This window comes from Protopterus annectens, chromosome 11.part0 (assembly GCF_019279795.1).
Source record: "Protopterus annectens isolate FY-2018-M chromosome 11.part0, PAN1.0, whole genome shotgun sequence".
In the NCBI taxonomy this organism is placed as follows: domain Eukaryota; kingdom Metazoa; phylum Chordata; order Ceratodontiformes; family Protopteridae; genus Protopterus; species Protopterus annectens.
The window spans coordinates 1,561,875,247-1,561,889,641 of record NC_056745.1 but is presented as its reverse complement, the minus strand read 5'-3'; the positions used below and the strand labels follow the sequence as shown (position 1 = coordinate 1,561,889,641).

At 41.7% G+C, this 14,395-nt stretch overlaps 1 protein-coding gene across 1 annotated transcript in view; it reads right to left on the bottom strand.

Moving 5' to 3' along the window:
• SMKR1 (small lysine rich protein 1) overlaps window positions 1–12,686 on the bottom strand; it is a 215,692-nt gene extending 203,006 nt beyond the window's left edge. The window contains exon 1 of the mRNA XM_044088839.1: window positions 12,218–12,686. The gene's annotated coding sequence lies outside the window, so the exon portion shown is untranslated. The remainder of the gene's footprint in view (window positions 1–12,217) is intronic.
• Between the last annotated feature and the right edge of the window lie 1,709 nt (window positions 12,687–14,395).

The following is a 14,395-nucleotide window of genomic DNA, read 5'->3' as shown; positions in this document are numbered from 1 at the left end:
AACGTGAGTGTCAAAAGAAAGGCCACTGTCAACCTGGGTCCCCAGGTCCCTGATAACCTCTTCTGTGCTTAGTGGATTGCCACCTATATGGTAGCTTGGGGTTACCTTGTTTTTCCCAAGGGTATGACTATACATTTTTGGCGTTTAACTTCAGGCCATGGCTCTGGCACCAGCTATCTGTTTCCGTGAGTCCCTTCTGAAGGATATCCGTGTCCGATGCACTTTCCACTATGGTGCCCAGTTTGCAGTCGCCTGCAAACTTTGTCAGCCAAAGTCCTCCCATGTTGGCCTGTACTTCTGAGAAGTAGATGCCAAACAATAGGGCCAAGGACTGAGCCCTGTGGGACACCACTTGTGACCGGCTTGGAGTCTGACAGAGCCAGCAACTCTAACCCTGTGGGTTCTGTCCTTAAGCCAGTTTGCAACCCATCTTGTGACATATGGGTTTACATTTAAGCTGGTAGTTTTTCTACAATACCCGAGTGGGGTATTGTGTCAAAGCCTTTGCAAGGTCAAGGTAGGCTGTATGGACTGCCTTTCCTCATCAATGGCCTTGGTGACTGTTTCAAGAAGTCGACCAAGTTCAAAAGGCATGATCTTCCCTTGACAAAGCCAAACTGGGTCGGGTCCAATGTCTGCAAGTCCCCTATATCTTTGTTTATGAGCTCCATTATGATCCTCTCCATAGCTTTGCAGACTAGACTTGTTAAGCTTATGGGGCGGTAATTACCAGGGCCGAGAGGCCACCTTTGTGGAGTGGGACCACAGTTGCCGTCGCCACTCCTTGGGCACGTATCCTGTGGTAAGGCTGAGATTAAACAGCTGCCTTATGTGGGTTTAATTCCTCATTTAGCTCGTGTAGCACACAGCCGGGGACACCATCCGGTCCCATTGATGCTGTGTTTTTAGCTTTAGAGAGAGCAGCTTTCACCTGCATTTGAGATGTCCGGGAGGCCACACTGGCTGGGATAGTTATCTCTCCTTTAGGGGAGAGGGTGAAGTTTGCACTGAACCTGTCTGCCAGTATGTTGGCAATGTCTGTGGGTTCAGTGATTTTTGTATCATTTTGGACTAATTCTGAGCATATCTGGGAGTTTCCACCCAGGTTCCTAACATAGCTGAAAAAGGCCTTATGATTGACCTTTGAATCCATGGCAATTTTTCTCTCAAAATTGGCCTTAGTTGATTTTATGAGTGCTCGTATTTTTTTACTAATAATGATCAGGATGACTTCCCTTTATGGATTTTGTTCTATCATGTAATAGCTTTCTCCTCTTATTGTAAAGTTTGTTAATGGCTGGGGTCCACCAGACTGGACGTTTGCCCTTTGTGGAAAGAGTCTTGGTTTTATTTGGGATTGCCTGATCCATGCAGTCCTGGAGGTGTTCATAGAAGGCATTTGTAAGGGCTTCCAGAGCTTGGGTTGTGGTTTCCTCTGGCTCAGGGGCCTTGAAGGATACCACACCAGTCTTGAGTAGTGTGAAGTTTGCTTTAGAGAAGTTCTTCACTATGGTCTTTTTGTTTGGGGTGGGGCGGATGTGGATTTCCAGTGAGATTAGTTTATGATCAGATCTCACCAATGAGGGATATACTCCGTGTGGAGCATTTTGTCCCCATGTTTGTGACAATGAGATCTAGTATATTTTCTCCTCTCGTGGGAACAGTGACTAGCTGTTCCATGGCATTTGAATTTATGAACTCCAGGAACCGTTGGGCTAGAAAGTTAGGGCTTGAGTAATGTTCCCAGTCTATATTCGGTAGTTGAAGTCACCCAATATGATGGTGTTTGAGATACATTTATACCCTCCAGTGTCTTCAGGAAGGCTGTGTGGGGTTCCTGAGTTTGAGAGGGTGGCCTGTAGCATGCTACAATTTGTAGAGCAGTTTTGCCTATGGTTAGTTGCACCTGGATGGTTTCCGAAGCTTTGTGCGTTGCCACCAACCTGGAGGTGTGGGTATCCTTTATGAATATGGATACACCCCCTCCTTTTGTGGTGTGGTCCGGGTTTTGGGGCCGGAACGCATGATATGAGGTAAAACCTAATAGTGCCGGGGTGCTCTCAGGAGCCTTGAACCAGGTTTCAGTTACAGCACAGACATCGATGTTCTCCATACTGAGAAGGGCCTCGAGTGCGTGCATCTTGAGATTTAGACTTCTGGCATAGTAGTATGGTTTATACAGAATATAAAATATAAACACAAAAGAAAAAAATTTTTTTTTCTTTCTACTTTCAATATTTTGTTACGGAAATAACCAGTGATTATTAAGCTTTACAGTGAAAGGAATTAGGAATTAGGTGTGGGTTATGTATTAGGTATTACTTAGTGGGTTATGCAACAAATATATTGGTCATAACGTGCTTTGCCATGTAAAATCGAATGTGCTGCAGTAGGACTCAACCCAGGAATGCCTGCTCATAAGACAAATGCTCTGCCCACTACACTACTGCTATGCTGCTTCATTTGCATGCATCTTCCTTGTTATCCTCTTCAGCCTTTTAAGCTGCTTTAACCGTAGCTAAGCGATGGGCACACCCGCGCACCTACTGTTAGCTGTAATCGGAATTTAAAAAAAAGGGGTTCTTCAATTTATTTATACATTCTGTTGCTGTTATACACAAGGGGGACTGTTGTGGGAATATGAGGTCACCTGTGAGCGGTCTCGCTCATTGCATACCCCTTTCTGCTGTTCTACATTGCAGGGGCATATTTATTCTGAGAGCTCTGCTCTCTCAGACACGCCCCCTGCACTCTTACACGCTCCGTGTAAGTCTAGGAGCTCGGGCAGCGCACCTTATTAATATGCATGGTGCGCTGCCATCCTGCTCCTAAATGGCCGCTTCCATGTAGGACTAAGCTAGTCCTGCACAGAAGATTAGTAAATCCAGGGGGCTTGTCTTTTTTTAGACTTATTAAATTATAGTGTTAATCACACATATTTTGAGAAGAATCATTAAGAAGTCCATCTGTTTCTTTTCTTTTTTTTTTTTTGGCAAGGCATGCTCTTGATTCAGCTTGATGTATATGGACTGTATGGAATATATTTAATTATTTTGGAGAAAGCCTTATTCCGTTTCTTTAAAAGTTATATTTTTAGGTTAGTAATCGTAACTTAGTTTTCATTCACATCTGAGTTAGCTTTAAACTGCTTAAATCTATTTAATTGTATTTTTCACAATTCTCTGTCATAATTGGAAATGTAGCTGTATCCACAAGTCAAAGGACAGAAGAACAATCCTTTTAAGCTATGTAAGGAGAGATAATCTCTTTGGTTCATAGGTGTTTACTAGGATAACGACCACAAGGGCCTTTTTAAGTCTAGCCATGCATCTCAAAATAGGGAATAGTTGGCAAGCCAAGAACAGGTTCATAAGGACTAAGCATCTAATCCAAAGGGGGACACTCTCAGGAGTGCAACACCCCCACTCCCTCCCATTAAAGAACCACACAGTATCAGCAATCCAGCTACATGGTGAGGGAGTAGAACCCATAGCACATGCAAATATACTACATATTGTGCTACTAACACTGCTAAAGGTAAGGATCAAACTGTGTACCTTGTGTACGTAAGGTTAACACTTTAACTATAATATCAACCCCCTCTTTGAGGTTACTCGTCCATAGTTTGCACTTGACCATGCTGCGGACGGTAACCTTTTTATATACTTCAAGCAGTATGAAGGAATACAGTATTTTGTAGACTACCATTTTCTATAATATAGTAGACTGTTCATAAATCTCTCTCTGCTTTCTGAAATGAATGCATTCTAATATTTTTAAATCATTGCAAACTTATTTTAGCAATTTTGGCAATATGTAGCCATGTAGCCTTTCAAGGCCATCCTTCAGCTTCCTGCAATTTCCCTTTATCAGTTTATACCCAAGTACCCAAGATTTCTGTAAATCAGAATGAAGCAGGGATTGCTTCCATACTTTCTCTGTGTGTGTGTGTGTATATATATGCTTTGCAAATAAAAATGAACACCAAAATTGTGGTTAATCCTTGCCAGTGGCACATAGCCTTGAGTAGTAGCAGTTATCTTTAGATCAAGATCAAAGTTATCACTTCAGACAGGTTTGTGTCAGAGTCTGTGGTGACTCTTAACATTATTCACTAGTTGTCCATATCTTATAAATGATGCTTTATAAATGGGAAAGCTACGATTTATCATAGCTCTTTGAAACAGGAAGGTCACAAGTGTTCTGCAGTTAATGTTCCGCTGTGTCAGAACAGCTAAGGCAGCACACTGATCGCATTGTGGAGTCAAGTGGGACAAAGTGAAATTTATTTTTGTTAACCACCTTCTCCATATTCTCGGAATTTGTGCAACCTCGGAGTAGGAAATTTTAAAGTTCAGGGTTGTGGGGGTTTTCCTCATGTCAGGGCCTGCAGAGGACTTATCCCCTGCAGCAAAAAAAAAAAATATCTGTTGTGAAACGTCAGTAGTATCACTGTTTTGAGAATGCAACCACATGATGATTTACACCTTTTAGTTTTGATTAACTGCCTATGATTAATTGTAGTGAATATATTTTAATGTTAAACTGTCTACTTACTGCCCCTTGTTTCTTAGGAAAAGCAGATTGACAAAACACTTCAGACAGTAATATTTTATAAGGTCTTATAAATAGCAGTTTGCTATATCTCCCACCCTTCAGTCTTGCCATAAGAGAAAAAAATTCACAAAAAATTATCCCTGCCAACTACACCTATCTTCCCTCAAACCTTAGAAGTATCACTAAATAAAGATTTTAAGGAAAAGTTAAACATCTAGACACCCCACACAAATGTAGATGCTTTAAAGATAAAAGGCTAAGGGCACCTAACCACTGTGAAAAAATTCCTCACAATGTCACCTGCAACTATGCAGGTCTCTGCCCAAGTGGTGTAACTCACGTTGTACATTTGGCTTTACTGGTCTAAATGTACCCATAAAGACTTAAAAAGTAAAAAAAAAAATCATTGACATTCAGAAGCCATGTAGATGAAACACCTGATATCCTTATGGGGTCAGTTGTATATATCCCATGAAGTTTAAAGTATCACACAGTGGAAACTCTAGCTTGACTGACTTTTCTTGCAGTTTTTACTGAATAGTTTGTCTGTGTGACCTTGTTACCCATTGTTTTGTCTCACACACACACACACACACACACACACCACCCACATGTGGTTCCCTATCATTTACTTGAATGCACATGTCCTCAAAGCACATTAAATCAATTTGAAAATTTTGAAAAAATGTCAAACAAGATTTGTGCTGTGCGGGATCAGGTTACTGGTCCTTTTCTGAAAGTGTGATCTCAGAACTGGTATATTACACACACACACACACACACACACACACACACACACACACACACACACACACACGCAGACAGTTATTCTCAAAAATACCATATTACTAAATGCTGCAAGGTATAAATATTATGCTTCCTCTACAATGTCATTAGGTCCTATTAAAATGCTCAAGAAATGATATTCCATGCCCTCAGCTAAAGTAAACAACATAAAATTAAAACTGTCAGGGTCTATTATTTTATGATACACTGCAAAATTACAGTTATTCTATTGTAGTTTGAAATAATTAAAAAAGTGAAAAGTACAGTTGTGTACCTACCATGAATGTAGATGTTCGAGTATATTCACTGTTGCAGTCATTACACTTGGGTTATCCTGCTGGCAGGCTACCCGCAGTCGGCCTGAATTCCAAAGTCCTGGTCCGGCGTCGGTTGCTGTCGCCTCTTCCCTGACGTCAGTGCGCCAGGAGTATAAAAGATGCAGCCGACACCATTTTCTTCAGTTTTTCTTGCCCCAGATGTCAGGTGCCCCCAAAAGGGTAGGCTAAAAAACACAGGTTATAAAAGCATGCACTAAAATAAACAATACCTTCATCTACAAGCAAATACACCACATAGGTTGTATAGGATAGAGAAGTACAGATACGTCCCAGCAAAGAAAGGGGGATGGTGGGTGGGTAACCTAGACTGCAACAGTGAATACACTCGAACATCTACATTTATGGTAGGTACACAACTGTACTATGTTCATCGTGTTTCATTGTTGCAGTCATTACACTTGGGTTGAATCCCAAAGCTGAGGTTGGGCGGCTGTGTCTAAATAAAATTAGGAGTGGCTATAAGGCCCTGCAGAACTGCAGTGGCAAAACCTGCTCTGGATTTAGAGTAAAGAGGTAAGTGGTAGTGCTTAGCAAAAGTGTGCACTGAAGTCCAAGTTGCAGCCTCCAAAATATCCTTGGTTGGTACTCCTCTGAGGAAGGCTGCTGAGGTGGCTGCTGCCCTGGTAGAATGTGGTCTAATGCCCTTAGGCACTGACTTGCCATGTTGTGAATAGCAGAAACGAATGCAGTGTCCTATCCATTTTGAAATAGTCTGCTTTGAGATAGCCTTTCCTTGTGATCCTGCAGCATATGCCACTAAAAGTTGCTCAGTCTTTCTGAAAGCTTTAGTTTTGTCCAAGTAGAAGCGTAGCTGTCTGTGTATGTCCAAAGAATGCAGAAGTCTCTCCCCTTTATTCTGTGGGTTTGGGAAAAAAGTAGGCAAATGAATGGTTTGGTTAAGATCCACACTGGACACCACCTTAGGCATAAATGTTGGGTTTGTCCTTAGAGAAACCCTGTCCGGATGGAAGATAATAAAAGGTTCCACAGCCATCAATGCCTGTAACTCTGAGACTCTTCTTGCTGAAGTTATTGCTAGGAGCAGAGCTGTTTTCCATGATATGAATTTTATCTCAACTGTATTGGCTGACTCGAATGGAGGCTGTGTGAGTTTTTCCAAGACAAAATTGAGGTCCCATGCTGGTATTGGTGCTCTCCTTGGAGGTCTTATATTTTTGGCCCCCCTGAGGAACTGCCTAAGCAATGGATGTGAAAAAATAGGTGGGTCTGCATTGTAATGAGCTGAAATGGCAGAGGCATGGATCTTAATTGATGAAAAGGATAGGCCTTTGTCCAGCATCTCAGTTAGATATTGTAAAATCTGAGGTATAAAGCGTGTCAATTCCTTGTGCCTGGTTCCAAGCACAGAATCTCTTCCATTTATCTGCATAAGATTTTCTGGTGCTGGGCCTCCTGGCCTCCAAAATAACATCCATAACCGCTTTAGAGACAGGTGTATTCCAAATGGTTACACTATCCACCATGCAGCTAGATTTAGGGTTCTGAGTTGGCTGTGCAGGATCTGATTGTTTTGTTGGGTCAGTAAAGGAGGAATTTGAGGCAATGTCCAGGCTGAGCCTTGGGACAAGCTCCTTAGGATTGGGTACCAGTGTTTGCATGGCCAATCTGGGGCAATTAGTATAATTTGTGGCTTCTCTTGTCTGACCTTTAGGAGTACCTTGGGGAGGAGAGGCAGTGGAGGAAAGGCATATACTGTAAGGTTGTTCCAGCTGAATGACAAGGCATCCACTTTCCATGCTTGTTTGTGATAAGTCCTTGTGCAGAATCTCTGAAGTTGGCAGTTGTGAGGGGAGGCAAAAAGATCTATGTCTGGGCATTCCCATTTCCTTGTTATCATGCTGAAGATTTGTGGATCTAGTTTCCACTTGTGAGGATCCATGAGGTTTCTGCTTAGTTCGTCTGCCAGAGCATTTGTTTTTCCTGGCAGGAATTGTGCTTGCAGGTGTACTTGGTAGGTCAATGCTGTGTCCCACAAAATCATGGCTTGTCTGCAGAGGGGGTAGGAATGTGTGCCTCCCTGCTTGTTTATGTACCACATAACTGTGGTGTTGTCCATCTTTATCAGCAGCTGTCCTGGATGAAGTAGGTCCTTGAAGGCTGTCAGGGTATTTTGTACAGCTAGCATCTCTTTTTGATTGATGTGAAGATGCCTTTGGCTTGGGGGCCATGTGCCCTGAATACATTTTCCTGCCATGTGCCCCCCCCCCCAGGCATAATCTGATGCATCTGTTGTTAGTGTTTGCCTGGCTGTGGGTAAAGTGAATGGCTGTCCCTTGTTGCGGTGACAGGCCTGTGCCCACCATCGAAACTCCTGTTGCAGGCAGGGAATGAGTGAAATTAATGATTCCAGGCTGTGGCAATGTTGAGTCCAAACACTTTTTAGATACCATTGTAGTTTCCTCATATGCAATCTTGCATATGGAATTAGCAGAATGCAGGAGGCCATGTAGCCCAGAGCCTGCAGAATTTTTCTTGCAGATAACTGGGTCTTTGTTGCCATGCTTTTTAAGTAAGAAGTCAGTTGCCTTTGATTGTCTGGCGTGAGTTAAATCTGGTTGTATTTAAGCTTGCACCCAGGAATATTATCTCTCGAGAGGGTGCTAGTTTGGATTTCTTTTCGTTTACGGTGTACCTTAGGCAAATTAGTAATCTTTTTACAAACAACAGATGCTTTAGTAGAATGTCTTTGGTCTCTGCTTGAATAAGGCAGTCGTCCAAGTAGAGATACATTTGAATTCCTCTTTGTCTGCAAAATGCAATTACTGGTGCCAGGCATTTTGTGAAGACCCTGGGCGCAGTAGATAAGCCAAAGGGCAGTGCAGAGAATTGGTAGTGCATTGAGCCAGCTATGAATCGGATGTATCTTCTGCAAGATTGTCTGATTGGGACATGCAGGTATGCCTCTTTGAGGTCCAAAGTTATAAGCCAAGCCTTCTTGCCCAGCATGGGCAGAAGCTGTTGTAGAGTCAACATTTTGAATTTTGGAATGTCCAGAAAAGTATTTAGAATAGACAGGTCCAGAATTGGTCTCCATGCTTTGTCCTTTCTTGGTACTAAGAAAAGCCTTGAGTAAAATCCTTGTCCCTGCTCTTGTTGTGGCACTGGCTGAATGGCCCTCATGTCCATGAGAGATGAAACTTGTTTTTGTGTCTCTGCCCATTGATTGTGTGGCAGGTCTGGCATACCTTTTGCCTTTGGAAGGGTGTGAAAGTGGAACCTGTACCCCTGAGAGACTATATTTAGGACCCATTTGTCCTGGGTGATCGTGTGCCAATTTTGTGAAAATAGTGCTAGCTTTCCCCCTAAGGGTGCTGCCAAAAGATAAGTGCTTGGCAATGGCAGAGGGAAGTCATTGGGACTGTTTCCTATATGGATGTGATTTGTCCTCTCCGCTTTTGGAGGAAGAAGCACCCCATTGTTTGGGCCTGTATGAGCCCTGGGGCTGTTGTCTGCCTCTAGGGCATCTGTATCTGCCTCTTTGTGGCCTGTCTGACACAGGAAAGGACCAATTTTTAGAAGGCCAGTTCCTGCTAAATCTGGGTGGCTGTACCTGTAAGAAATCCTTCACTGTCTGCATAGATTTAGCTTTATCCTCCATTTTCTTCAACACCTCTTCTGCCTTAACACCAAAGAAAGTATCATGCTGTAATGGAGCATCCAATAACTTTGCTTTAACATGATCAGGCAGAGTCTGTTCCTTTAACCAAGCATGCCTTCTAATAACAGAACCTGTTACAGCAGCCCTGCAAGAGGCCTCCAGCAAATCATAACCACATTGCAAAGTATGTTTTCCCACTTGTTCAGCTGCATACAATAAATCCTGCAATTCCTTGTTCTCAGAACATTCAGAATTTGTCAATATTTTCTGTTTTAACAGAGACATTACGTATTGCTGATATTTAAGCATATGAAACTGACAATTTAAAGCCCTTACAGCCAAGGTAGCAGAAGTGTAAACTTTTTCCCCCATCTGTCCAGTGCCCTAGAATCTCTATCTGAGGGGACAGGGTTTTTTGCAGTAGCAGCCTTGACCCCTTTGGGACCCTGAGAAATAGTTTCTGGGTCAGCAGCAGGGTTTTTATGCAGAAATTTATGAGAATCTGGAACCCTGTAGTATCTGTCTGGCTTAACAGGTGCAGGAGGTAAAGAGTCGGGAGACAGGACGGACTCTGAAAATACACCATCTACAATGTCTAGAACAGGTGGAATAGCAAGAGGTCTGTGCTGCGGTAGTAGAAGAAAGTCTCTGAGCCTTTTCGTAGAATCTGAATAATCTTAGCTCTCCCAGTGGAAATGCTCCCTCATGGTATGCAGGGTTTCCCCAAACGAGTAATCCTCAGGAGGAGAAGCTGAAGGAATAGATTCTTCAGCATCAGAATCCTCATAGGGAGGAATAGAGTATCCCTGTTCTGAAGATGAGTCAGAGGAAATGGAAACCTGATCAGAGGAATCATATTCAGTATCTTGCCTAGGCCTCTTATCAGGAGGGGGATGGGAACCCCTGATCAAAGTAATTAGGTCTTCGGCCATTTTGAGCATCTGTTTCTTAGGCATGGAAGTCTGTCCTGGAGAACGCTGTATTTGTTTCCTTGTCTTTAAAACTGTTTTAGTCTTTGTCCTGGATGCTGAAGTTGGCTTGATATAAAGCTGTGTAGGTCTGAAAACACCCTCAGAAGCCGATGCCTGCTCAGCGGCTCCGGACCCATCTGAGGGATTAGTTTCCGAAGGCCCAATACCTTGAGTATCCAGAGGCCTAGTTGTCTCCACGTGGGAGTCGGACGCGGCCTGTGGCTCTGAGGTAGCGGGTGTCAGGGGCTGCGAAAGCGCCTCACTGAAAACTGGCGACTGGCCTAAAAGAGGCTTTGTTGTCGGTTTTGTACCTCAGATGCCTGTCCTTTTCTTTTTCCTTGCGCTTTTTATGAATTCCGGTCATCAGTAGTTCCGACGGCATTATATAGTTAAATCTTCGGCCAAAGTAATGAAAAGCAAAATCGTACCGACGCTTAATAGTGCGTTGGTTAAATCTAGCACAAAACCAACAACTAGCTACGTTGTGGTCAGGGCCTAGGCAAGGAATACAGTAAGAATGAAAATCCTTATGAGGTATTTGCTTCCCACAAGAAATACAATTGTTAACTTTTTCTGACATCAGTCTGGAGCAAGAAAAAAAGTTTCCCCAACGGGGTACTTAGCTTTATAGAAGACTTAGGATCTGAAATTCAATTTCGAAAATCTCAGGAGTCGGCCGACCGGCACTTGCGAACTGCTTTTGCTTCGGGCACCACGCAAGAAAGACTGAACAAAATGGCGTCGGCTGCATCTTTTATACCCCTGGCACACTGACATCAGGGAAGAGACGACAGCAACCGATGCCGGACCAGGACTTTGGAATTCAGGCCGAATGCGGGTAGCCTGCCAGCAGGATAACCCAAGTGTAATGACTGCAACAGTGAAATACGATGAACATCAAATGTTTGTTTGTGTCATGATTCTGAAGATTTTATCTCAAAAATCGGACAGAAAGAAAAGTAATTTGGGACAAAAGTCTCAAATCAGGGACAGTATTTTTTTTTTAATATTATTAATACTGATATTATACAGTTAAAAATAAGAGGACTTTAATTAGCATGCATTTTCTAAAGTAAAAGAAATCTCAGACTTTAGTGACTGCCATTATTTGTTGATTATAAACCATCATCTTGATCTGAAACTGCAAAGAATTTAGGACAGACAAATCAAAAATCTGAGGTAGAATCGGGGATGTCCCTGAAAAAACAAGGACATTTGAGAAGTATTGTTTGGGTTATAAGGGTACAGGGCATCTGATGAGTGTCTGTGTTCAGGGCAATCCTATTTTAATAGACACTTGGTAACTCTATATTTGTTATTTTTCAGATAATATTTTTTTGGGGACTTGAATTAGCTAAAGTATCCAGGAAACCATACCTCTCAACTGTCCAGATTTTCTCAGAATGTCCAGATTTTTGCCTCATATTTTTGGTCTGTTCCTCATAAATTGTGGTTTTCTGGCAAATCACTGAGGACTGAAATCACTAAATGATGGCACTCATTTGAATTTCAGATCGGAAATGCAAGCTAACACAAACCCCTTTATTCTTCAACAGAAAGTTTATAATTGCAATATTTAAACTTTGTCTCTGTTTGGGGGCCTTTGTCCCCCCAAGTGTTTTTGAGTTTGCTCAGATTTCTCGTGCAAAGAGTTTGGGAAGTGTGCAGGAAAGGGACAAGTCAGCAACGCCACTGCCCTTAAATTGAAGTAAAACGTTCCGCACAGTACATGACCGAGTTTCACCCAGTCACCTTGCAATTATTACTTTTAAATGTCTAGACTACTTAACACGGCAAATACAACAAATGAAAAAACACACTGATTTTTTTTTTCCAATAGCTACCGGGCCCATTATTAGGCTGCAAGCCAACTATGTTAATTATTAACTGGCAATCCTTTGGGAAAAAATCACCGGTAAGTGACACCAAATTACAGCTCTACTTACCGATTGGAGAGCAATATTCGTCTTCACCATTTAATCGTTTTCACCACGGAGTTCATACCCGGTTAATATCAGCCAGACATTCTAGTCACAAATAAGGCTGTATAGTGTGTTTAGGATAGCGGTTACCATAGAGACGCGTTGTCTACTCCCATGGTCTCTTTATTTCTGAGAAAGGCAATTCCTGATTAGCAAGATCTTCAGATAAACTTTTAGTTCCTGATCAACACAGGGTAAGTTATACACAAGTGTTATTTTCTGTCTGTATCCCCGTGACGCATGCAGTAGTGAAATGAGTATGTTTACAGACCAGTGCGCATCTGTAAACGCATGTTTCTTTCTGGGATTATTCACAAATTACAGTTTTCACGTAAACGGTAATTTCTTGGTATGTGTGTGTCTTTGGGTTAATATAGCAACTAGCTAATTTTAAAAGTGTGTGTGTGTCTTTGGGTTAATATAGCAACTAGCTAATTTTAAAAGTGTGTGTGTGTGTGTGTGTGTGTGTGTGTGTGAGAGAGAGGGGGGGGGGTCTAGCCCATACTTACTCTTCCAGACGAAGTTCGTGGAAAACACAGAGCACGAGCAAACCGAAGTACTGTTTTCTGACATATAAATAATAACAAAATTTATCTTAAACATACCTTTCATAATTCTCGAGAAAACCCAAACTAATGAGTGGGGGTGGGGGCAAGGTCCTGTGTTTTCAGATAGTACTCTAATTCACATAAAAAGTAAATTGAACACGTTTTATGCACCAACATGCATTTTCTGAAGAATTAATGAGAAGAATGAAAATCAATATCTGGCATTATTGTTTGACTGTAATCTTCAATTATTTACCATCAGAAAATCAGGAGTTTTACCAGCCTATGAAACTCTGGGCAGTTAAGAATCTTAACTTAAGATGTAAGTATGGGGCATTAAAGAGTCGGTACAGCAGTAACTAGTAAATAGTGTAAATCATACGTGTGTGTATTTATATATATATAGAGAGAGAGGGAGGGAGAGAGAGAGATTTGCGTTAACGGAAAAGTATCCATTTTTCGTAAAATATATGAAGACTGAAACTCAAACATATGTCATTATTTAGTGAGTTCAGTCATCACTGAGTTGCCAGAAAACCATAAAATTTTATGAGGAACACACTAAAATATGAGGCAAAAATTATTCTGGACATTCTAATGTCACGTCGTTGAACGTAGAAAATCACAGTTATTTGCAGTATCAAATTAACTCCAGCCATTTTCGATGGTCCTTTTTTGTAATTGTTTAACTGGATAAAGTGCATTGCTTCACTTTTCATTTGCAACTTCTAGTGATTTAGGAAAAACGTTGAAAACTTTACTTTTTTTAGCCAAGCATCAGGAAGCGTTGTGCTTCCCACAAGATGACAGGGCTAGTGCGGTAAACTTTTGAGTCTTAACATTGTACATGCCTTCAGTTATAGACATTGCTGGAGGATGCCAAATGGGTAGAAGTCCAGAGTCAACTTTTAAATGTGCACAAGGAAAACTGTGTGTAAAGCTGTATATGGAAAACACTAATTTTGGTCTGTGTGTTTGTAATGGTGTTTGATTTTTTTTATTTTCCTTTAGCATGCACAGCATACGCAGGTGAAACAATACTGAAACAGTGTGGGTTTATGTACACTAAACTCTGTCGAGTTTCAACTAACTCCACTAAGAAAAAGATAGCACTGTGATTACTTCCCGTCACTCACTTTTGCTTTTAACACGTGACGTAAGAAATCAAAGAAGCGAAAGCAGAAGTTAAGGGGTTATATCGCTTTTACATTTGAAGCAAAGGGCAGATTGACTTCCAATTTGTTTTACCTGCAAAATTTGAATGACAGGAACTTTTGGGAGGAAATGAGAGCACATTGCCATTTTAAGGAGTTCCACATGTGTAGAGAGGACAAAGTGAAGAAACCCATCCGCTCTTCCAGGTTTTAGGGTAGTGGATGTTTCAAATGCCCTGTAAAGTCTTCTGTTGAGGAATAATGGTATAAGGACCAGTTTAGCACGTATTGCCGAAAGTTATTTAAGTCTGGAAATGTGTGTGTTTGTTTTAAAACATTTCACCAGGAAAACTGACCTGTTTCTGACATCACAAACATTATATTACAATATTGGTTGTTTTCCGTTAATGCAAATCCAGGCCCAGAAAGCTGTTGCCCCG